Source organism: Camelina sativa, chromosome 16 (genome assembly GCF_030686135.1).
Source record: "Camelina sativa cultivar CO46 ecotype springtype chromosome 16, ASM3068613v1".
In the NCBI taxonomy this organism is placed as follows: Eukaryota; Viridiplantae; Streptophyta; class Magnoliopsida; order Brassicales; family Brassicaceae; genus Camelina; species Camelina sativa.
The window spans coordinates 11,385,684-11,411,820 of NC_141895.1; positions in this window are offsets into that span (position 1 = coordinate 11,385,684).

Sequence of the window (26,137 nt, forward strand, 5' to 3'; positions counted from 1 at the left end):
AAACACTCCAAATTCATCCCAAAATCTTAAAATTAGTCAAATGCAATGGAATGTCACACATTATGACCCTAGAAACAGTAGCAACGCTGTTTATTGCTTAGAATCAACGTTTTCTCGGTTTTAGCCTCTTTCGGGACAAAATGGGTAAAAGTGGTATCTAAACACTCAAAACTCAACCGGAACTCTTATAATTAGTAAAATGCATTGGATTGTTACATATTTTGACCCTAGAAAGAGTAACATAGCTGTTAACTGCTTGGAATCAATGGTTTCTCAGTTTTAGCCTGTTTTCTCGGTTTAAGCCTGTTTTGGGTTAAAACGGGTTTAAGTGTTGTCTAAACACTCCAAATTCATCTCAAACTCTTACAAGTAGTCAAATGCAATGGAATGTCACACATTATGACCCTAGAAACAGTAGCAACGCTGTTTATTGCTTAGATTCAATGTTTTCTCGGCTTTAGCCTCTTTCGGGACAAAATGGGTAAAAGTGGTATCTAAACACTCAATATTCAACCCGAACTCTTATAATTAGTCAAATGCATTGGATTGTTACATATTTTGACCCTAGAAAGAGTAACATAGCTGTTTACTGCTTCGAATCAATGTTTTCTCTCGGTTTTAGCTTGTTTTCTCGATTTAAGTCTGTTTTGGGATAAAACGGGTTTAAGTGTTGTCTAAACACTCCAATTCATCCCAAACTCTTACAATTAGTCAAATGCAATGGAATGTCACACATTATGACCCTAGAAACAGTAACAACCCTGTTTACTGCTTAGAATCAATGTTTTCTCGGTTTTAGCCTGTTTCGGGACAAAATGGGTAAAAGTGGTATCTAAACACTCAATATTCAACCCGAACTCTAATAATTAGTCAAATGCATTGGATTGTTACATATTTTGACCCTAGAAAGAGTAACATAGCTGTTTACTGCTTCGAATCAATGTTTTCTCTCGGTTTTAGCTTGTTTTCTCGATTTAAGTCTGTTTTGGGATAAAACGGGTTTAAGTGTTGTCTAAACACTCCAAATTCATCCCAAACTCTTACAATTAGTCAAATTCAATGGAATGTCACACATTATGACCCTAGAAACAGTAACAACCCTGTTTACTGCTTAGAATCAATGTTTTCTTGGTTTTAGCCTGTTTCGGGACAAAATGGGTAAAAGTGATATCTAAACACTCAAAATTCAACCCGAACTCTTATAATTAGTAAAATGCATTGGATTGTTACATATTTTGACACTAGAAAGAGTAACATAGCTGTTTACTGCTTGGAATCAATGTTTTCTCACAGTTTTAGCCTGTTCTCTCGGTTTAAGCCTGTTTTGGGATAAAACGGGTTTAAGTGTTGTCTAAACACTCCAAATTTATCTCAAACTCTTACAAGTAGTCAAATGAATGGAATGTCACACATTATGACCCTAGAAACAGTAGCAACGCTGTTTATTGCTTAGATTCAATGTTTTCTCGGCTTTAGCCTCTTTCGGGACAAAATGGGTAAAAGTGGTATCTAAACACTCAATATTCAACCCGAACTCTTATAATTAATCAAATTCATTGGATTGTTACATATTTTGACTCTAGAAAGAGTAACATAGCTGTTTACTGCTTCGAATCAATGTTTTCTCTCGGTTTTAGCCTGTTTTCTCGGTTTAAGCCTGTTTTGGGATAAAACGGGTTTAAGTGTTGTCTAAACACTCCAAATTCATCTCAAACTCTTACAAGTAGTCAAATGCAATGGAATGTCACACATTATGACCCTAGAAACAGTAGCAACGCTGTTTATTGCTTAGATTCAATGTTTTCTCGGCTTTAGCCTCTTTCGGGACAAAATGGGTAAAAGTGGTATCTAAACACTCAATATTCAACCCGAACTCTTATAATTAGTCAAATGCATTGGATTGTTACATATTTTGACCCTAGAAATAGTAACATAGCTGTTTACTGCTTCGAATCAATGTTTTCTCTCGGTTTTAGCTTGTTTTCTCGATTTAAGTATGTTTTGGGATAAAACGGGTTTAAGTGTTGTCTAAACACTCCAAATTCATCCCAAACTCTTACAATTAGTCAAATGCAATGGAATGTCACACATTATGACCCTAGAAACAGTAGCAACGCTGTTTATTGCTTAGATTCAATGTTTTCTCGGCTTTAGCCTCTTTCGGGACAAAATGGGTAAAAGTGGTATCTAAACACTCAATATTCAACCCGAACTCTAATAATTAGTCAAATGCATTGGATTGTTACATATTTTGACCCTAGAAAGAGTAACATAGCTGTTTACTGCTTCGAATCAATGTTTTCTCTCGGTTTTAGCTTGTTTTCTCGATTTAAGTCTGTTTTGGGATAAAACGGGTTTAAGTGTTGTCTAAACACTCCAAATTCATCCCAAACTCTTACAATTAGTCAAATGCAATGGAATGTCACACATTATGACCCTAGAAATAGTAACAACCCTGTTTACTGCTTAGAATCAATGTTTTCTCGGTTTTAGCCTGTTTCGGGACAAAATGGGTAAAAGTGATATCTAAACACTCAAAATTCAACCCGAACTCTTATAATTAGTAAAATGCATTGGATTGTTACATATTTTGACCTTAGAAAGAGTAACATAGCTGTTTACTGCTTGGAATCAATGTTTTCTCACAGTTTTAGCCTGTTCTCTCGGTTTAAGCCTGTTTTGGGATAAAACGGGTTTAAGTGTTGTCTAAACACTCCAAATTCATCCCAAACTCTTACAATTAGTCAAATGTATTGAAATGTCAAAAATTCTGACCCTAGAAACAGTAACAAAGCTGTTTACTGCTTAGAATCAACGTTTTCTCGGTTTTAGCCTCTTTCGGGACAAAATGGGTAAAAGTGGTATCTAAACACTCAAAACTCAACCGGAACTCTTATAATTAGTAAAATGCATTGGATTGTTACATATTTTGACCCTAGAAAGAGTAACATAGCTGTTTACTGCTTGGAATAAATGTTTTCTCAGTTTTAGCCTGTTTTCTCGGTTTAAGCCTGTTTTGGGATAAAACGGGTTTAAGTGTTGTCTAAACACTCCAAATTCATCTCAAACTCTTACAAGTAGTCAAATGCAATGGAATGTCACACATTATGACCCTAGAAACAGTAGCAACGCTGTTTATTGCTTAGATTCAATGTTTTCTCGGCTTTAGCCTCTTTCGGGACAAAATGGGTAAAAGTGGTATCTAAACACTCAATATTCAACCCGAACTCTTATAATTAGTCAAATGCATTGGATTGTTAAATATTTTGACCCTAGAAAGAGTAACATAGCTGTTTACTGCTTCGAATCAATGTTTTCTCTCGGTTTTAGCTTGTTTTCTCGATTTAAGTCTGTTTTGGGATAAAACGGGTTTAAGTGTTGTCTAAACACTCCAAATTCATCCCAAACTCTTACAATTAGTCAAATGCAATGGAATGTCACACATTATGACCCTAGAAACAGTAACAACCCTGTTTACTGCTTAGAATCAATGTTTTCTCGGTTTTAGCCTGTTTCGGGACAAAATGGGTAAAAGTGGTATCTAAACACTCAATATTCAACCCGAACTCTTATAATTAATCAAATGCATTGGATTGTTACATATTTTGACTCTAGAAAGAGTAACATAGCTGTTTACTGCTTCGAATCAATGTTTTCTCTCGGTTTTAGCTTGTTTTCTCGATTTAAGTCTGTCTTGGGATAAAACGGGTTTAAGTGTTGTCTAAACACTCCAAATTCATCCCAAACTCTTACAATTAGTCAAATGCAATGGAATGTCACACATTATGACCCTAGAAACAGTAACAACCCTGTTTACTGCTTAGAATCAATGTTTTCTCGGTTTTAGCCTGTTTCGGGACAAAATGGGTAAAAGTGATATCTAAAAACTCAAAATTCAACCCGAACTCTTATAATTAGTAAAATGCATTGGATTGTTACATATTTTGACCCTAGAAAGAGTAACATAGCTGTTTACTGCTTGGAATCAATGTTTTCTCACAGTTTTAGCCTGTTCTCTCGGTTTAAGCCTGTTTTGGGATAAAACGGGTTTAAGTGTTGTCTAAACACTCCAAATTCATCCCAAACTCTTACAATTAGTCAAATGTATTGAAATGTCAAAAATTCTGACCCTAGAAACAGTAACAAAGCTGTTTACTGCTTAGAATCAACGTTTTCTCGGTTTTAGCCTCTTTCGGGACAAAATGGGTAAAAGTGGTATCTAAACACTCAAAACTCAACCGGAACTCTTATAATTAGTAAAATGCATTGGATTGTTACATATTTTGACCCTAGAAAGAGTAACATAGCTGTTTACTGCTTGGAATCAATGGTTTCTCAGTTTTAGCCTGTTTTCTCGGTTTAAGCCTGTTTTGGGATAAAACGGGTTTAAGTGTTGTCTAAACACTCCAAATTCATCTCAAACTCTTACAAGTAGTCAAATGCAATGGAATGTCACACATTATGACCCTAGAAACAGTAGCAACGCTGTTTATTGCTTAGATTCAATGTTTTCTCGGCTTTAGCCTCTTTCGGGACAAAATGGGTAAAAGTGGTATCTAAACACTCAATATTCAACCCGAACTCTTATAATTAGTCAAATGCATTGGATTGTTACATATTTTGACCCTAGAAAGAGTAACATAGCTGTTTACTGCTTCGAATCAATGTTTTCTCTCGGTTTTAGCTTGTTTTCTCGATTTAAGTCTGTTTTGGGATAAAACGGGTTTAAGTGTTGTCTAAACACTCCAAATTCATCCCAAACTCTTACAATTAGTCAAATGCAATGGAATGTCACTTATTATGACCCTAGAAACAGTAACAACCCTGTTTACTGCTTAGAATCAATGTTTTCTCGGTTTTAGCCTGTTTCGGGACAAAATGGGTAAAAGTGATATCTAAACACTCAAAATTCAACCCGAACTCTTATAATTAGTAAAATGCATTGGATTGTTACATATTTTGACCCTAGAAAGAGTAACATAGTTGTTTACTGCTTGGAATCAATGTTTTCTCACAGTTTTAGCCTGTTCTCTCGGTTTAAGCCTGTTTTGGGATAAAACGGGTTTAAGTGTTGTCTAAACACTCCAAATTCATCCCAAACTCTTACAATTAGTCAAATGCATTGAAATGTCAAAAATTATGACCCTAGAAACAGTAGCAACGCTGTTTATTGCTTAGATTCAATGTTTTCTCGGCTTTAGCCTCTTTCGGGACAAAATGGGTAAAAGTGGTATCTAAACACTCAATATTCAACCCGAACTCTTATAATTAATCAAATGCATTGGATTGTTACATATTTTGACTCTAGAAAGAGTAACATAGCTGTTTACTGCTTCGAATCAATGTTTTCTCTCGGTTTTAGCTTGTTTTCTCGATTTAAGTCTGTTTTGGGATAAAACGGGTTTCAGTGTTGTCTAAACACTCCAAATTCATCCCGAAATCTTACAATTAGTCAAATGCAATGGAATGTCACACATTATGACCCTAGAAACAGTAACAACCCTGTTTACTGCTTAGAATCAATGTTTTCTCGGTTTTAGCCTGTTTCGGGACAAAATGGGTAAAAGTGGTATCTAAACACTCAATATTCAACCCGAACTCTTATAATTAATCAAATGCATTGGATTGTTACATATTTTGACTCTAGAAAAGAGTAACATAGCTGTTTACTGCTTCGAATCAATGTTTTCTCTCGGTTTTAGCTTGTTTTCTCGATTTAAGTCTGTTTTGGGATAAAACGGGTTTCAGTGTTGTCTAAACACTCCAAATTCATCCCGAAATCTTACAATTAGTCAAATGCAATGGAATGTCACACATTATGACCCTAGAAACAGTAACAACCCTGTTTACTGCTTAGAATCAATGTTTTCTCGGTTTTAGCCTGTTTCGGGACAAAATGGGTAAAAGTGGTATCTAAACACTCAATATTCAACCCGAACTCTAATAATTAGTCAAATGCATTGGATTGTTACATATTTTGACCCTAGAAAGAGTAACTGATATGATCATGAGACCATCAAAGACGACCCTTGAGTCTTGCTCAACACGAACGAAGTCAAAGATCAACTCTTCCTACCAAACTGCTATTTGGGATGCATTCTTACTTCATGTAGAGCATATCTCGAAGTTGAATCAGTCCAATCAGAGTTTAGGTGAAGGAGTTATTCATTTTACAAATCAGGTGAACTCATGGCTACGCGACTTAGACCTACGAGAATTCAAAGGAGGATTCCGACCAAGCCAGAAGTATTCAAGCTATGAACAAAACTGTTCTGAAATCTTGATCCATCCTAGAACCACTGAGAATTGGAAGCACGTTAAACTCAGTTCATACTTGAAAGATATGGATATTTCAAGTCAGTGGATCTGTCCTAGTTCCATTTGCGCGTCTGAGCCAAAGATCGTGTTACACAGACCAACTCAGAAACAATTTGGACACGAAATCAACTGGAGGATCTCAATGGATCTCTTATGTTTCCAACAAGTTCAAGAACACAAGATTTGGCCAACAAACCACAGAGTTACGTCCCATTGGAATCAATGTTTTCTCTCAGTTTTAGCCTGTTTTCTCGGTTTAATCTTGTTTTGGGATAAAACGGTTTTAAGTATTGTATAAACACTCCAAATTCATCCCAAACTCTTACAATTCGTCAAATGCATTGGAATGTCATACATTCTGACCCTAGAAACTGTAACAAAGCTGTTTACTGCTTTAAATGAATGTTTTCTCGGTTTTAGCCTGTTTCGGGACAAAATGGGTAAAAGTGGTGTCTAAACACTCCAAATTCAACCTGAACTCTTATAAGTAGTCAAATACATTGGATTGTTACATCTTTTGACCCTAGAAAGAGTAACATAGCTGTTTACTGCTTGGAATCAATGTTTTCTCTCAGTTTTAGCTTGTTTTCTCGGTTTAAGCCTGTTTTGGGATAAACGGGTTTAAGTGTTGTCTAAACACTCCAAATTATTCCAAACTCTTACAATTAGTCAAATGCATTGGAATGTCACACATTTTGACCATAGAAACTGTAACAACGCTATTCACTGCTTACAATCAATTTTCTCGGTTTTAGCCTTTTTGGGGACAAAATGGGTATAAGTGGTGGCTAAACAATCTAAATTCAACCCGAACTCTTGTAGTTAGTCAAATGCATTGTATTGTTACTTATTTTGACCCTAGAAAGAGTAGCATTGCTGTTTACTGCTTGGAATCAATGTTTTATCTCAGTTTTAGCCTGTTTTCTCGGTTTTAGCCTGTTTTGAGATAAAACGGGTTTAAGTGTTGTCTAAACACTCCAAATTCATCCCAAACTCTTACAATTAGTCAAATGCATTGGATTGTCACACAATCTGACCCTAGAAACTGTAACAAAGCTGTTTACTGCTTTAAATGAATGTTTCTCGGTTTTAGCCTGTTTCGGGACAAAATGGGTAAAAGTGTTGGTTTAAATTGAGTATGCGGAAGCAAATTAGAGAGAATGTGAGATAAAATGAGAGCTTGTATTAGAATAGCTTTTACAATGTCGGCCAAAGGCCTTAAATAGAATGAAAACTAGGTTAACAATCCCACCAACTCGACAACTTGTAGATAGAGACATGAAGAGAGAGAAGGGAGCGATCCCAAGATAGAAAGCGACGTGACCTTGTCTCCCTAAGGGAAGCTATCTCGTGACTCTTATCCTCCAACGGTCACATTCTTCTTCGAGATCCTTCTAATGGGCTTGGTATTGTTTCCAACCCCAAGCCTTCTCATTTCTCTCAATAGGCCTCAACCTTAAGGGTGGCCATTAGGACGATCGTACGGACGTCCGTACGGACAACCTCCAAGTCTTAAGTAACATGGTCAATACTCCCCCTCAAGCTTAGCCAAGTGAAACGGCTAAGCTTGGAACCCGCACAAGACCACCTCGTTAAAAAACTTAATATGGAAAACCACATGGGACAAAACCATATCAAGGAAAAGAGTGTGCTCTCCACGGGTTAGAGGAGTCTTCTCATGGATGTGTAGGATCGACTAGTCCAAGTTTGCTAGAGATATACTCGCAAATCTGTGGACTAGTGGCTTTTGTGAAAATATCGGCCAGTTGGTCCTTGCTCGGCGTGTGACACGGTAAGACAACCCCTTCTTCAATCTTCTCTCGCACTGTGTGGCAGTCTACTTCGATATGCTTGGTCCTCTCATGGAAAACAGAGTTGGTTGCTATATGTATTGCAGCCTTGTTGTCACAGTGCATAGTGATGGGTTCATCTATCTCCACTCCAAGGTCCTTGAGAAGACCTTTGAGCCAAGTTAGCTCGTTTGTGAGCTTCTTCATGGCCCTATATTCTGACTCGGCACTTGATTGAGACACCACCTTCTGTTTCTTCGACTTCCAAGTGACTAGGTTCCCACCAACAAACGTACAGTATCCTGTTGTAGACCTTCTATCGGTTGTGTCGCCCGCATAATCCGCGTCGCAATAGCCAACAAGCTCGGTATTGTTGTTCTTTCCCATCCAAATGCCGCGGCCAGGGCTTCCCTTTAGATAGCATAGGATCCTCTCAACAGTGTTCCAATCAAAGTTTGTTGGTGCTTTCATGTGCTGGCTTACTTGGTTCACAGCATAGCACAGATCCGGCCGTGTGATGGTGAGGTAAATCAGCTTCCCAACCAGCCGCCTATATCTGCCCACGTCCTCATATGGCTCAGCCAACTTGTTCGGTAACGTCTTCATCTCCCCCTTTCGCTTGACCTGGTAGCCTTCTTCTAGTGGCGTAGAGACCGGTTTAGCCCCCAGCTTACCAGTTTCCTTGAGCAAGTCCAGCGTGTACTTCCGTTGGGAGAGAAAGAGTCCTTCCGGCGATCGGGAGATTTCAATCCCAAGAAAATATTTCAGTTCGCCGAGGTCCTTGATGTCAAAGGCTGAGTGAAGGAGAGTCTTGGTAGTGGAAATACCTTCCTTGTCATCGCCAGTGATGATTATATCATCGACATAGACGAGCACCACGACGCGACCGCCGGCAGTCCGTAGAGTGAACAATGTGTGGTCGGCTTCCGAGCGTCGAAAACCATTGGTGCGAAGTGTCGAGCTGAGTTTGTGGTACCACGCCCGAGGGGATTGTTTGAGGCCGTAGATGGCCTTGCGAAGGCGGAGAACTTTGCCCGGAGCCACAAGATGTTCGAAGCCCGGAGGTGGGTGCATATACACTTCTTCTTCAAGCTCCCCCTGAAGGAAGGCATTCTTGACGTCCATCTGCCAAAGGTCCCACGAGAGGTTTGTAGCCAAGGAGAGAACGACACGAACGGTGTGCAGCTTGGCGACCGGGGCAAACGTGTCCGTATAGTCGGTACCGTATGTTTGTGTGAAACCGCGAGCCACAAGGCGAGCCTTATAGCGCTCCACGTCGCCATTGCTCAGGTACTTAATTGTGAAGACCCATTTTGAGCTGACCACCTTCTTTCCCTTGGGAAGATCCGCTTCGTCCCAAGTGTGGTTCCGGATCATAGCATCGGTCTCAGCATCAACCGCCGCTAACCACTCTTTGTGCTCTTTGGCTTCATCATAGGTTTGAGGAACGAATTGAGCATCAATCTTGGTGAGGAAGGCAGCGTGTTCCTGAGGAACCAGGTCAAGTGAACACACCGCTTGGATAGGATGGGCCACGGCCTGATTGTTGTAGTAGACCCGCTTATCTTTCCATGTCGAAGGATGAAACTTTAGACGTTGACTTCGCCGGGGAAGAGCAACCATAGATTCCCGTGGGAGAGCATCGGTTGAGGTCACGAGATGATCATTGTCCTCATGAGTAGGCTCGGCACATGGTTCAGCCGGAGGAGGAACAAGCGGCACGGAGGCATTTTCTTGAACTTCTTCTTCTACGGGTGAGATAGCGGGTACATCCGGTTCATGTGAGGTCGGAGTAGGCTGAGCATGGCTCGACGGGCTTGATGGAGTGGTGATGCCGAGGTGATCGAGGAGGAACCGTAGGTTGGCCGAACGATCAGAGTTGGACCGAGAGAGATCCTTGAGACTGTCCCAATCCTTTGTCGCATAGTATCCTTGGTGTTCAAGGAACCGCACTTCTCGAGAGATATGTAGGCGGCCAGCAGCTGGATCATAGCACTTATAGCCCTTCTGACTTGTCGAGTAGCCAATGAACATACATTTGGTGCTTTTGGCGTCGAGCTTAGTCCTTTGTTCCCCTGGAACCAAAACAAAGCATACACACCCGAAAACGCGTAAGTGATCCAAAGATGGTTTAAATTGATTGAGTACCTCATATGGAGATTTGTCTTGTAGAACTTTGGTAGGAGTCCTATTAATCAAGTAGCAAGCCGTCATGACAGCATCTCCCCAGAATCGTTTGGTGACATTGGTTTGGAACATCATCGACCTCGCCACTTCCATAAGGTGCCGGTTCTTCCTCTCGGCCACGCCATTCTGTTGGGGCGTATATGGACAACTCGTTTGTTGTAGAATGCCGTGTTTGGACAAATGATCTTTGAGTCTATGACTGATGTACTCTCCCCCATTATCTGATCTTAGTACCTTTATTTTTGCATTGAAATGATTAGTAACATAATTCTGAAAATTAACAAATGCATCATAAACCCTATCTTTAGATGGTAACAATGTGAGCCAAGTATATTTTGATTTTTCATCAATAAAAGTCACAAAATACTTGTTATTGTCTCTAGATAGGCATGGTGAGGTCCAAACATCAGAATGTACTAAGTCAAAACAATGTTCATAAATGGTAGTAGATTTAGGGAAAACCGATTTGCAATGTTTGCCAAGAATACAAGGTTCACAACTTGAACTATCAAAAGAAAATTTAGGCAACATTAATTGAAAAGCTCTAGAGTGAGGGTGGCCTAGTCTAGCATGCCACACTTCACTTGAAATACTACTAAGGTCCGATTTAAAAGAAAACATATTAGGTGAACTTGATGAGTTTTTCTCTAGGACATAGAGATCTCCCTTAGCATCTCCACCTCCAAGAATCTTGCCAGTCTCAATATCCTGAAAATGCACACTGTTAGGACCAAATATGGTATAACAATTCAAATCGGTTGTAGCTCTCTTAACCGATAATAGGTTAGAAGTAAAAGTAGGCATAAAGAAGGCCTTTGAGTTCTTATCAAACAACTTTAAATCTCCTACACCTTTAACTGGTATCCTATCCCCATTTGCAATAATCACATTTCCCACAGTCGGCTTTATGTTGTGTATAAGGCTCGGGTTACTTATCATGTGATGAGAAGCACCCGAGTCTACAACAAGCGTTTTACTAGGTTGTGAAGCGAAGAAAGTGATACCAGATTCCTTTAGGGCTGCGATGGACTTGATGAGGGCCTCCAGGTCTGATTTCCTCACAAGATCTCCAAGAGAAGCCGCCATGGCCGTAGCCGCCGCGTTGCCTTGGTTTGCTGCACCGAAACCTTGGCCGCTTGGTCCTTCTTGCGAGATATGCGCCTTGAACTTAGCCGGTTTGAGATGAGGGTGAAGGATCCAGCACTTGTCCTTCATGTGTCCCTTCTTCTTGCAATGGTCGCACACCATTGTTTTCCGGTCATCTTGCTTGTAGACTCCTTTGTTCGCGGTAGCCAAGTCGTCCTTTCCACAAAAGAGACCAAGTGAACCTTGTTCCTTTTGCACTTGAGAACACACGTCTTCAAGAGTAGGTAGCTTGTCTCCACGGAGGATGTGCTTAATCAGGTCATTGAACGCCGGATTGAGAGTGAGCAGGAGACCAAACACCTTGTCTTGCTCCTTTCGTTCATTGAGGATGGCCGGATCGATAGTACTTGGCCGGAGCATCTCCAACTCGGCCCACAATGACCGGAACTTCCCAAAATGCTTGGTAAACTCCAAGTCTTCTTGATGGAGACCGTTGATAGCCTTCTTGACCTCAAATACCCGAGTCAAGTTGGTCACGTTCCCATACACATTCGCTAGCGTCTCCCATAGTTCTTTGGCCGTCTCGCAGTACGAGTAGGCTTCAAGAATCGGTGCGTCTAGCGAGTTTTGGAGAATGGCAAGCACGGTCTGATCTTCTTGGAACCACTTGACTTCCTTCTCGAGATCAGCCTCCTTGTCTTCTTCCGTTCCTTCTTTACCGTCCTCCTTAGTGGCTTTCTTGGGGAGTTGGTCCGTTTCTACATGGATCCAAAGTCCTCGGCCACTGAGAGCGGTCTTTGTGGTTCTTTTCCACAACAGGTAGTTTGCTCCTTTGAGCACCACCGGGGTAACAATAGGCTTGTTGTTGTCCATTGTTAGGTAGAGTAGCGAGAAAAACGATAGAGTAGCGGATAGAATGAAGCGCGAATGAAGAATAGAGTAAAGGAGTAGTATACGAGTAGAGAATGCAAAGTAGAATCAAATAAGAACAAGAAAAAGAAGAGGAGAAAGTTTATAGAACCATGGATCAATAAACTTGCTCTGATACCATGTTGGTTTAAATTGAGTATGCGGAAGCAAATTAGAGAGAATGTGAGATAAAATGAGAGCTTGTATTAGAATAGCTTTTACAATGTCGGCCAAAGGCCTTAAATAGAATGAAAACTAGGTTAACAATCCCACCAACTCGACAACTTGTAGATAGAGACATGAAGAGAGAGAAGGGAGCGATCCCAAGATAGAAAGCGACGTGACCTTGTCTCCCTAAGGGAAGCTATCTCGTGACTCTTATCCTCCAACGGTCACATTCTTCTTCGAGATCCTTCTAATGGGCTTGGTATTGTTTCCAACCCCAAGCCTTCTCATTTCTCTCAATAGGCCTCAACCTTAAGGGTGGCCATTAGGACGATCGTACGGACGTCCGTACGGACAACCTCCAAGTCTTAAGTAACATGGTCAATAAAAAGTGGTGTCTAAACACTCCAAATTCAACCTGAACTCATATAAGTAGTCAAATACATTGGATTGTTACATATTTTGACCATATAAAGAGTAACATAGTTTATTACTGCTTTAAATCAATGTTTTCTCTCGGTTTTAGCCTGTTTTCTCGATTTAAGCCTGTTTTGGGATAAAACGGGTTTAAATGTTGTCTAAACACTCCAAATTCATCCCGAACCCTTATAGTTAGTCAAATGTATTGGAATATCAAAAATTCTTACCCTAGAAACAGTAACAAAGCTGTTTACTGCTTAGAATCAACGTTTTCTCGGTTTTAGCCTCATTCGGGACAAAATGGGTAAAAGTGGTATCTAAACACTCAAAATTCAACCGGAACTCTTATAATTAGTAAAATGCATTGGATTGTTACATATTTTGACCCTAGAAAGAGTAACATAGCTGTTTACTTCTTGGAATCAATGTTTTCTCTCAGTTTTAGCCTGTTTTCTCGGTTTAATCTTGTTTTGGGATAAAACGGGTTTAAGTATTGTATAAACACTCCAAATTCATCCCAAAATCTTACAATTCGTCAAATTCATTGGAATGTCACACATTCTAACCCTAGAAACTGTAACAAAGCTGTTTACTGCTTTAAATGAATGTTTTCTCGGTTTTAGCCTGTTTCGGGACAAAATGGATAAAAGTGGTGTCTAAACACTCCAAATTCAACCTGAACTCTTATAAGTAGTCAAATACATTGGATTGTTACATCTTTTGACCCTAGAAAGAGTAACATAGCTGTTCACTGCTTGGAATCAATGTTTTCTCTCAGTTTTAGCTTGTTTTCTCGGTTTAAGCATGTTTTGGGATAAAACGGGTTTAAATGTTGTCTAAACACTCCAAATCATTCCGAACTCTTACAATTAGTCAAATGCATTGGAATGTCACACATTTTGACCATAGAAACTGTAACAACGCTATTCACTGCTTACAATCAATTTTCTCGGTTTTAGCCTTTTTGGGGACAAAATGGGTATAAGTGGTGGCTAAACAATCTAAATTCAACCCGAACTCTTGTAGTTAGTCAAATGCATTGTATTGTTACTTATTTTGACCCTAGAAAGAGTAGCATTGCTGTTTACTGCTTGGAATCAATGTTTTCTCTCCGTTTTCGCCTGTTTTCTCGGTTTTAGCCTGTTTTGAGATAAAACGGGTTTAAGTGTTGTCTAAACACTCCAAATTCATCCCAAACTCTTACAATTAGTCAAATGCATTGGATTGTCACACAATCTAACCCTAGAAACTGTAACAAAGCTGTTTACTGCTTTAAATGAATGTTTTCTCGGTTTTAGCCTGTTTCGGGACAAAATGGGTAAAAGTGGTGTCTAAACACTCCAAATTCATCCTGAACTCATATAAGTAGTCAAATACATTGGATTGTTACATATTTTGACCCCATAAAGAGTAACATAGTTTTTTACTGCTTCAAATCAACGTTTTCTCTTGGTTTTAGCCTGTTTTCTCGATTTAAGCCTGTTTTGGGATAAAACGGGTTTAAGTGTTGTCTAAACACTCTAAATTCACTCTGAACTCTTAAAATTAGTCATATGCATTGGAATTTCAAACATTCTGACCCTAGAAACAGTAGCAACGCTGTTTACTGCTTAGAATCAATGTTTTCTCGGCTTTAGCCTGTTTCGAGACAAAATGGGTAAAAGTGGTATCTAAACAGTCCAAATTCAACCGGAACTCTTATAATTAGTAAAATACATTGGATTGTTACATATTTTGACCCTAGAAAGAGTAACATAGCTGTTTACTGCTTGGAATCAATGTTTTCTCTCAGTTTTAGCTTGTTTTCTCGGTTTAAGCCTGTTTTGGGATAAACGGGTTTAAGTGTTGTCTAAACACTCCAAATTATTCCAAACTCTTACAATTAGTCAAATGCATTGGAATGTCACACATTTTGACCATAGAAACTGTAACAACGCTATTCACTGCTTACAATCAATTTTCTCGGTTTTAGCCTTTTTGGGGACAAAATGGGTATAAGTGGTGGCTAAACAATCTAAATTCAACCTGAACTCTTGTAGTTAGTCAAATGCATTGTATTGTTACTTATTTTGACCCTAGAAAGAGTAGCATTGCTGTTTACTGCTTGGAATCAATGTTTTCTCTCAGTTTTAGCCTGTTTTCTCGGTTTTAGCCTGTTTTGAGATAAAACGGGTTTAAGTGTTGTCTAAACACTCCAAATTCATCCCAAACTCTTACAATTAGTCAAATGCATTGGATTGTCACACAATCTGACCCTAGAAACTGTAACAAAGCTGTTTACTGCTTTAAATGAATGTTTTCTCGGTTTTAGCCTGTTTCGGGACAAAATGGGTAAAAGTGGTGTCTAAACACTCCAAATTCAACCTGAACTCATATAAGTAGTCAAATACATTGGATTGTTACATATTTTGACCATATAAAGAGTAACATAGTTTATTACTGCTTTAAATCAATGTTTTCTCTCGGTTTTAGCCTGTTTTCTCGATTTAAGCCTGTTTTGGGATAAAACGGGTTTAAATGTTGTCTAAACACTCCAAATTCATCCCGAACCCTTATAGTTAGTCAAATGTATTGGAATATCAAAAATTCTTACCCTAGAAACAGTAACAAAGCTGTTTACTGCTTAGAATCAACGTTTTCTCGGTTTTAGCCTCATTCGGGACAAAATGGGTAAAAGTGGTATCTAAACACTCAAAATTCAACCGGAACTCTTATAATTAGTAAAATGCATTGGATTGTTACATATTTTGACCCTAGAAAGAGTAACATAGCTGTTTACTTCTTGGAATCAATGTTTTCTCTCAGTTTTAGCCTGTTTTCTCGGTTTAATCTTGTTTTGGGATAAAACGGGTTTAAGTATTGTATAAACACTCCAAATTCATCCCAAAATCTTACAATTCGTCAAATTCATTGGAATGTCACACATTCTAACCCTAGAAACTGTAACAAAGCTGTTTACTGCTTTAAATGAATGTTTTCTCGGTTTTAGCCTGTTTCGGGACAAAATGGATAAAAGTGGTGTCTAAACACTCCAAATTCAACCTGAACTCTTATAAGTAGTCAAATACATTGGATTGTTACATCTTTTGACCCTAGAAAGAGTAACATAGCTGTTCACTGCTTGGAATCAATGTTTTCTCTCAGTTTTAGCTTGTTTTCTCGGTTTAAGCATGTTTTGGGATAAAACGGGTTTAAATGTTGTCTAAACACTCCAAATCATTCCAAACTCTTACAATTAGTCAAATGCATTGGAATGTCACACATTTTGACCATAGAAACTGTAACAACGCTATTCACTGCTTACAATCAATTTTCTCGGTTTTAGCCTTTTTGGGGACAAAATGGGTATAAGTGGTGGCTAAACAATCTAAATTCAACCCGAACTCTTGTAGTTAGTCAAATGCATTGTATTGTTACTTATTTTGACCCTAGAAAGAGTAGCATTGCTGTTTACTGCTTGGAATCAATGTTTTCTCTCCGTTTTCGCCTGTTTTCTCGGTTTTAGCCTGTTTTGAGATAAAACGGGTTTAAGTGTTGTCTAAACACTCCAAATTCATCCCAAACTCTTACAATTAGTCAAATGCATTGGATTGTCACACAATCTAACCCTAGAAACTGTAACAAAGCTGTTTACTGCTTTAAATGAATGTTTTCTCGGTTTTAGCCTCTTTCGGGACAAAGTGGGTAAAAGTGGTGTCTAAACACTCCAAATTCATCCTGAACTCATATAAGTAGTCAAATACATTGGATTGTTACATATTTTGACCCATAAAGAGTAACATAGTTTTTTACTGCTTCAAATCAACGTTTTCTCTTGGTTTTAGCCTGTTTTCTCGATTTAAGCCTGTTTTGGGATAAAACGGGTTTAAGTGTTGTCTAAACACTCTAAATTCACTCTGAACTCTTAAAATTAGTCATATGCATTGGAATTTCAAACATTCTGACCCTAGAAACAGTAGCAACGCTGTTTACTGCTTAGAATCAATGTTTTCTCGGCTTTAGCCTGTTTCGAGACAAAATGGGTAAAAGTGGTATCTAAACAGTCCAAATTCAACCGGAACTCTTATAATTAGTAAAATACATTGGATTGTTACATCTTTTGACCCTAGAAAGAGTAACATAGCTGTTTACTGCTTGGAATCAATGTTTTCTCTCAGTTTTAGCTTGTTTTCTCGGTTTAAGCCTGTTTTGGGATAAACGGGTTTAAGTGTTGTCTAAACACTCCAAATTATTCCAAACTCTTACAATTAGTCAAATGCATTGGAATGTCACACATTTTGACCATAGAAACTGTAACAACGCTATTCACTGCTTACAATCAATTTTCTCGGTTTTAGCCTTTTTGGGGACAAAATGGGTATAAGTGGTGGCTAAACAATCTAAATTCAACCTGAACTCTTGTAGTTAGTCAAATGCATTGTATTGTTACTTATTTTGACCCTAGAAAGAGTAGCATTGCTGTTTACTGCTTGGAATCAATGTTTTCTCTCAGTTTTAGCCTGTTTTCTCGGTTTTAGCCTGTTTTGAGATAAAACGGGTTTAAGTGTTGTCTAAACACTCCAAATTCATCCCAAACTCTTACAATTTGTCAAATGCATTGGATTGTCACACAATCTGACCCTAGAAACTGTAACAAAGCTGTTTACTGCTTTAAATGAATGTTTTCTCGGTTTTAGCCTGTTTCGGGACAAAATGGGTAAAAGTGGTGTCTAAACACTCCAAATTCAACCTGAACTCATATAAGTAGTCAAATACATTGGATTGTTACATATTTTGACCCTATAAAGAGTAACATAGTTTATTACTGCTTTAAATCAATGTTTTCTCTCGGTTTTAGCCTGTTTTCTCGATTTAAGCCTGTTTTGGGATAAAACGGGTTTAAATGTTGTCTAAACACTCCAAATTCATCCCGAACCCTTATAATTAGTCAAATGTATTGGAATATCAAAAATTCTTACCCTAGAAACAGTAACAAAGCTGTTTACTACTTAGAATCAACGTTTTCTCGGTTTTAGCCTCATTCGGGACAAAATGGGTAAAAGTGGTATCTAAACACTCAAAATTCAACCGGAACTCTTATAATTAGTAAAATGCATTGGATTGTTACATATTTTGACCCTAGAAAGAGTAACATAGCTGTTTACTTCTTGGAATCAATGTTTTCTCTCAGTTTTAGCCTGTTTTCTCGGTTTAATCTTGTTTTGGGATAAAACGGGTTTAAGTATTGTATAAACACTCCAAATTCATCCCAAACTCTTACAATTCGTCAAATTCATTGGAATGTCACACATTCTAACCCTAGAAACTGTAACAAAGCTGTTTACTGCTTTAAATGAATGTTTTCTCGGTTTTAGCCTGTTTCGGGACAAAATGGATAAAAGTGGTGTCTAAACACTCCAAATTCAACCTGAACTCTTATAAGTAGTCAAATACATTGGATTGTTACATCTTTTGACCCTAGAAAGAGTAACATAGCTGTTCACTGCTTGGAATCAATGTTTTCTCTCAGTTTTAGCTTGTTTTCTCGGTTTAAGCATGTTTTGGGATAAAACGGGTTTAAATGTTGTCTAAACACTCCAAATCATTCCAAACTCTTACAATTAGTCAAATGCATTGGAATGTCACACATTTTGACCATAGAAACTGTAACAACGCTATTCACTGCTTACAATCAATTTTCTCGGTTTTAGCCTTTTTGGGGACAAAATGGGTATAAGTGGTGGCTAAACAATCTAAATTCAACCCGAACTCTTGTAGTTAGTCAAATGCATTGTATTGTTACTTATTTTGACCCTAGAAAGAGTAGCATTGCTGTTTACTGCTTGGAATCAATGTTTTCTCTCAGTTTTCGCCTGTTTTCTCGGTTTTAGCCTGTTTTGAGATAAAACGGGTTTAAGTGTTGTCTAAACACTCCAAATTCATCCCAAACTCTTACAATTAGTCAAATGCATTGGATTGTCACACAATCTGACCCTAGAAACTGTAACAAAGCTGTTTACTGCTTTAAATGAATGTTTTCTCGGTTTTAGCCTGTTTCGGGACAAAATGGGTAAAAGTGGTGTCTAAACACTCCAAATTCATCCTGAACTCATATAAGTAGTCAAATACATTGGATTGTTACATATTTTGACCCCATAAAGAGAACATAGTTTTTTACTGCTTCAAATCAACGTTTTCTCTTGGTTTTAGCCTGTTTTCTCGATTTAAGCCTGTTTTGGGATAAAACGGGTTTAAGTGTTGTCTAAACACTCTAAATTCACTCTGAACTCTTAAAATTAGTCATATGCATTGGAATTTCAAACATTCTGACCCTAGAAACAGTAGAAACGCTGTTTACTGCTTAGAATCAATGTTTTCTCGGCTTTAGCCTGTTTCGAGACAAAATGGGTAAAAGTGGTATCTAAACAGTCCAAATTCAACCGGAACTCTTATAATTAGTAAAATGCATTGGATTGTTACATATTTTGACCCTAGAAAGAGTAACATAGCTGGTTACTACTTCGAATCAATGTTTTCTCTCGGTTTTAGCTTGTTTTCTCGATTTAAGTCTGTTTTGGGATAAAACGGGTTTAAGTGTTGTCTAAACACTCCAAATTCATCCCAAACTCTTACAATTCGTCAAATGCATTGGAATGTCACACATTCTGACCCTAGAAACTGTAACAAAGCTGTTTACTGCTTTAAATGAATGTTTTCTCGGTTTTAGCCTGTTTCGGGACAAAATGGGTAAAAGTGGTGTCTAAATACTCCAAATTCAACCTGAACTCTTATAAGTAGTCAAATACATTGGATTGTTACATCTTTTGACCCTAGAAAGAGTAACATAGCTGTTTACTGCTTGGAATCAATGTTTTCTCTCAATTTTAGCTTGTTTTCTTGGTTTAAGCCTGTTTTGGGATAAAACGGGTTTAAGTGTTGTCTAAACACTCCAAATCATTCCAAACTCTTACAACTAGTCAAATGCATTGGAATGTCACACATTTTGACCATAGAAACTGTAACAACGCTATTCACTGCTTACAATCAATTTTCTCGGTTTTAGCCTTTTTGGGGACAAAATAGGTATAAGTGGTGGCTAAACAATCTAAATTCAACCAGAACTCTTGTAGTTAGTCAAATGCATTGTATTATTACTTATTTTGACCCTAGAAAGAGTAGCATTGCTGTTTACTGCTTGGAATCAATGTTTTCTCTCAGTTTTCGCCTGTTTTCTCGGTTTTAGCCTGTTTTGAGATAAAACGGGTTTAAGTGTTGTCTAAACACTCCAAATTCATCCCAAACTCTTACAATTAGTCAAATGCATTGGATTGTCACACAATCTGACCCTAGAAACTGTAACAAAGCTGTTTACTGCTTTAAATGAATGTTTTCTCGGTTTTAGCCAGTTTCGGGACAAAATGGGTAAAAGTGGTGTCTAAACACTCCAAATTCAACCTGAACTCATATAAGTAGTCAAATACATTGGATTGTTACATATTTTGACCCCATAAAGAGTAACATAGTTTTTTACTGCTTCAAATCAATGTTTTCTCTTGGTTTTAGCCTGTTTTCTCGATTTAAGCCTGTTTCGGGATAAAACGGGTTTAAGTGTTGTCTAAACACTCCAAATTCACCCTGAACTCTTAAAATTAGTCATATGCATTGGAATTTCAAATATTCTGACCCTAGAAACAGTAGCAACGCTGTTTACTGCTTAGAATCAATGTTTTCTCGGCTTTAGCCTGTTTCGAGACAAAATGGGTAAAAGTGGTATCTAAACAGTCCAAATTCAACCGGAACTGTTATAATTAGTAAAATGCATTGGATTGTTACATATTTTGACCCTAGAAAGAGTAACATAGCTGGTTACTACTTCGAATCAATGTTTTCTCTCGGTTTTAGCTTGTCTTCTCGATTTAACTCTGTTTTGGGATAAAACGGGTTTAAGTGTTGTCTAAACACTCCAAATTCATCCTGAAATCTTACAATTAGTCAAATGCAATGGAATGTCACACAATATGACCCTAGAAACTGTAACAAAGCTGTTTACTGCTTTAAATGAATGTTTTCTCGGTTTTAGCCTGTTTCGGGACAAAATGGGTAAAAGTGGTGTCTAAACACTCCAAATTCAACCTGAACTCTTATAAGTAGTCAAATACATTGGATTGTTACATATTTTGACCCTAGAAAGAGTAACATAGCTGTTTACTGCTTGGAATCAATGTTTTCTCTCAGTTTTAGCCTGTTTTCTCGGTTTCAGCCTGTTTTGGGATAAAACGGGTTTAAGTGTTGTCTAAACACTCCAAATTCATCCCGAAATCTTACAATTAGTAAAATGCAATGGAATGTCACACATTATGACCCTAGAAACAGTAACAACCCTATTTACTGCTTAGACTCAATATTTTCTCGGTTTTAGCCTATTTCGGGACAAAATGGGTAAAAGTGGTATCTAAACACTCAATATTCAACCCGAACTCTAATAATTAGTCAAATGCATTGGATTGTTACATATTTTGACCCTAGAAAGAGTAACATAGCTGTTTACTGCTTCGAATCAATGTTTTCTCTCGGTTTTAGCTTGTTTTCTCGATTTAAGTCTGTTTTGGGATAAAACGGGTTTAAGTGTTGTCTAAACACTCCAAATTCATCCCGAAATCTTACAATTAGTCAAATGCAATGGAATGTCACACATTATGACCATAGAAACTGTAACAACGCTATTCACTGCTTACAATCAATTTTCTCGGTTTTAGCCTTTTTGGGGACAAAATGGGTATAAGTGGTGGCTAAACAATCTAAATTCAACCCGAACTCTTGTAGTTAGTCAAATGCATTGTATTGTTACTTATTTTGACCCTAGAAAGAGTAGCATTGCTGTTTACTGCTTGGAATCAATGTTTTCTCTCAGTTTTCGCCTGTTTTCTCGGTTTTAGCCTGTTTTGAGATAAAACGGGTTTAAGTGTTGTCTAAACACTCCAAATTCATCCCAAACTCTTACAATTAGTCAAATGCATTGGATTGTCACACAATCTGACCCTAGAAACTGTAACAAAGCTGTTTACTGCTTTAAATGAATGTTTTCTCGGTTTTAGCCTGTTTCGGGACAAAATGGGTAAAAGTGGTGTCTAAACACTCCAAATTCATCCTGAACTCATATAAGTAGTCAAATACATTGGATTGTTACATATTTTGACCCCATAAAGAGTAACATAGTTTTTTACTGCTTCAAATCAATGTTTTCTCTTGGTTTTAGCCTGTTTTCTCGATTTAAGCCTGTTTCGGGATAAAACGGGTTTAAGTGTTGTCTAAACACTCCAAATTCACCCTGAACTCTTAAAATTAGTCATATGCATTGGAATTTCAAATATTCTGACCCTAGAAACAGTAGCAACGCTGTTTACTGCTTAGAATCAATGTTTTCTCGGCTTTAGCCTGTTTCGAGACAAAATGGGTAAAAGTGGTATCTAAACAGTCCAAATTCAACCGGAACTGTTATAATTAGTAAAATGCATTGGATTGTTACATATTTTGACCCTAGAAAGAGTAACATAGCTGGTTACTACTTCGAATCAATGTTTTCTCTCGGTTTTAGCTTGTCTTCTCGATTTAACTCTGTTTTGGGATAAAACGGGTTTAAGTGTTGTCTAAACACTCCAAATTCATCCTGAAATCTTACAATTAGTCAAATGCAATGGAATGTCACACAATATGACCCTAGAAACTGTAACAAAGCTGTTTACTGCTTTAAATGAATGTTTTCTCGGTTTTAGCCTGTTTCGGGACAAAATGGGTAAAAGTGGTGTCTAAACACTCCAAATTCAACCTGAACTCTTATAAGTAGTCAAATACATTGGATTGTTACATATTTTGACCCTAGAAAGAGTAACATAGCTGTTTACTGCTTGGAATCAATGTTTTCTCTCAGTTTTAGCCTGTTTTCTCGGTTTCAGCCTGTTTTGGGATAAAACGGGTTTAAGTGTTGTCTAAACACTCCAAATTCATCCCGAAATCTTACAATTAGTAAAATGCAATGGAATGTCACACATTATGACCCTAGAAACAGTAACAACCCTATTTACTGCTTAGACTCAATATTTTCTCGGTTTTAGCCTATTTCGGGACAAAATGGGTAAAAGTGGTATCTAAACACTCAATATTCAACCCGAACTCTAATAATTAGTCAAATGCATTGGATTGTTACATATTTTGACCCTAGAAAGAGTAACATAGCTGTTTACTGCTTCGAATCAATGTTTTCTCTCGGTTTTAGCTTGTTTTCTCGATTTAAGTCTGTTTTGGGATAAAACGGGTTTAAGTGTTGTCTAAACACTCCAAATTCATCCCGAAATCTTACAATTAGTCAAATGCAATGGAATGTCACACATTATGACCATAGAAACTGTAACAACGCTATTCACTGCTTACAATCAATTTTCTCGGTTTTAGCCTTTTTGGGGACAAAATGGGTATAAGTGGTGGCTAAACAATCTAAATTCAACCCGAACTCTTGTAGTTAGTCAAATGCATTGTATTGTTACTTATTTTGACCCTAGAAAGAGTAGCATTGCTGTTTACTGCTTGGAATCAATGTTTTCTCTCAGTTTTCGCCTGTTTTCTCGGTTTTAGCCTGTTTTGAGATAAAACGGGTTTAAGTGTTGTCTAAACACTCCAAATTCATCCCAAACTCTTACAATTAGTCAAATGCATTGGATTGTCACACAATCTGACCCTAGAAACTGTAACAAAGCTGTTTACTGCTTTAAATGAATGTTTTCTCGGTTTTAGCCTGTTTCGGGACAAAATGGGTAAAAGTGGTGTCTAAACACTCCAAATTCATCCTGAACTCATATAAGTAGTCAAATACATTGGATTGTTACATATTTTGACCCCATAAAGAGAACATAGTTTTTTACTGCTTCAAATCAACGTTTTCTCTTGGTTTTAGCCTGTTTTCTCGATTTAAGCCTGTTTTGGGATAAAACGGGTTTAAGTGTTGTCTAAACACTCTAAATTCACTCTGAACTCTTAAAATTAGTCATATGCATTGGAATTTCAAACATTCTGACCCTAGAAACAGTAGAAACGCTGTTTACTGCTTAGAATCAATGTTTTCTCGGCTTTAGCCTGTTTCGAGACAAAATGGGTAAAAGTGGTATCTAAACAGTCCAAATTCAACCGGAACTCTTATAATTAGTAAAATGCATTGGATTGTTACATATTTTGACCCTAGAAAGAGTAACATAGCTGGTTACTACTTCGAATCAATGTTTTCTCTCGGTTTTAGCTTGTTTTCTCGATTTAAGTCTGTTTTGGGATAAAACGGGTTTAAGTGTTGTCTAAACACTCCAAATTCATCCCAAACTCTTACAATTCGTCAAATGCATTGGAATGTCACACATTCTGACCCTAGAAACTGTAACAAAGCTGTTTACTGCTTTAAATGAATGTTTTCTCGGTTTTAGCCTGTTTCGGGACAAAATGGGTAAAAGTGGTGTCTAAACACTCCAAATTCAACCTGAACTCTTATAAGTAGTCAAATACATTGGATTGTTACATCTTTTGACCCTAGAAAGAGTAACATAGCTGTTTACTGCTTGGAATCAATGTTTTCTCTCAATTTTAGCTTGTTTTCTTGGTTTAAGCCTGTTTTGGGATAAAACGGGTTTAAGTGTTGTCTAAACACTCCAAATCATTCCAAACTCTTACAACTAGTCAAATGCATTGGAATGTCACACATTTTGACCATAGAAACTGTAACAACGCTATTCACTGCTTACAATCAATTTTCTCGGTTTTAGCCTTTTTGGGGACAAAATAGGTATGAGTGGTGGCTAAACAATCTAAATTCAACCAGAACTCTTGTAGTTAGTCAAATGCATTGTATTATTACTTATTTTGACCCTAGAAAGAGTAGCATTGCTGTTTACTGCTTGGAATCAATGTTTTCTCTCAGTTTTCGCCTGTTTTCTCGGTTTTAGCCTGTTTTGAGATAAAACGGGTTTAAGTGTTGTCTAAACACTCCAAATTCATCCCAAACTCTTACAATTAGTCAAATGCATTGGATTGTCACACAATCTGACCCTAGAAACTGTAACAAAGCTGTTTACTGCTTTAAATGAATGTTTTCTCGGTTTTAGCCAGTTTCGGGACAAAATGGGTAAAAGTGGTGTCTAAACACTCCAAATTCAACCTGAACTCATATAAGTAGTCAAATACATTGGATTGTTACATATTTTGACCCCATAAAGAGTAACATAGTTTTTTACTGCTTCAAATCAATGTTTTCTCTTGGTTTTAGCCTGTTTTCTCGATTTAAGCCTGTTTCGGGATAAAACGGGTTTAAGTGTTGTCTAAACACTCCAAATTCACCCTGAACTCTTAAAATTAGTCATATGCATTGGAATTTCAAACATTCTGACCCTAGAAACAGTAGCAACGCTGTTTACTGCTTAGAATCAATGTTTTCTCGGCTTTAGCCTGTTTCGAGACAAAATGGGTAAAAGTGGTATCTAAACAGTCCAAATTCAACCGGAACTGTTATAATTAGTAAAATGCATTGGATTGTTACATATTTTGACCCTAGAAAGAGTAACATAGCTGGTTACTACTTCGAATCAATGTTTTCTCTCGGTTTTAGCTTGTCTTCTCGATTTAACTCTGTTTTGGGATAAAACGGGTTTAAGTGTTGTCTAAACACTCCAAATTCATCCTGAAATCTTACAATTAGTCAAATGCAATGGAATGTCACACAATATGACCCTAGAAACTGTAACAAAGCTGTTTACTGCTTTAAATGAATGTTTTCTCGGTTTTAGCCTGTTTCGGGACAAAATGGGTAAAAGTGGTGTCTAAACACTCCAAATTCAACCTGAACTCTTATAAGTAGTCAAATACATTGGATTGTTACATATTTTGACCCTAGAAAGAGTAACATAGCTGTTTACTGCTTGGAATCAATGTTTTCTCTCAGTTTTAGCCTGTTTTCTCGGTTTCAGCCTGTTTTGGGATAAAACGGGTTTAAGTGTTGTCTAAACACTCCAAATTCATCCCGAAATCTTACAATTAGTAAAATGCAATGGAATGTCACACATTATGACCCTAGAAACAGTAACAACCCTATTTACTGCTTAGACTCAATATTTTCTCGGTTTTAGCCTGTTTCGGGACAAAATGGGTAAAAGTGGTATCTAAACACTCAATATTCAACCCGAACTCTAATAATTAGTCAAATGCATTGGATTGTTACATATTTTGACCCTAGAAAGAGTAACATAGCTGTT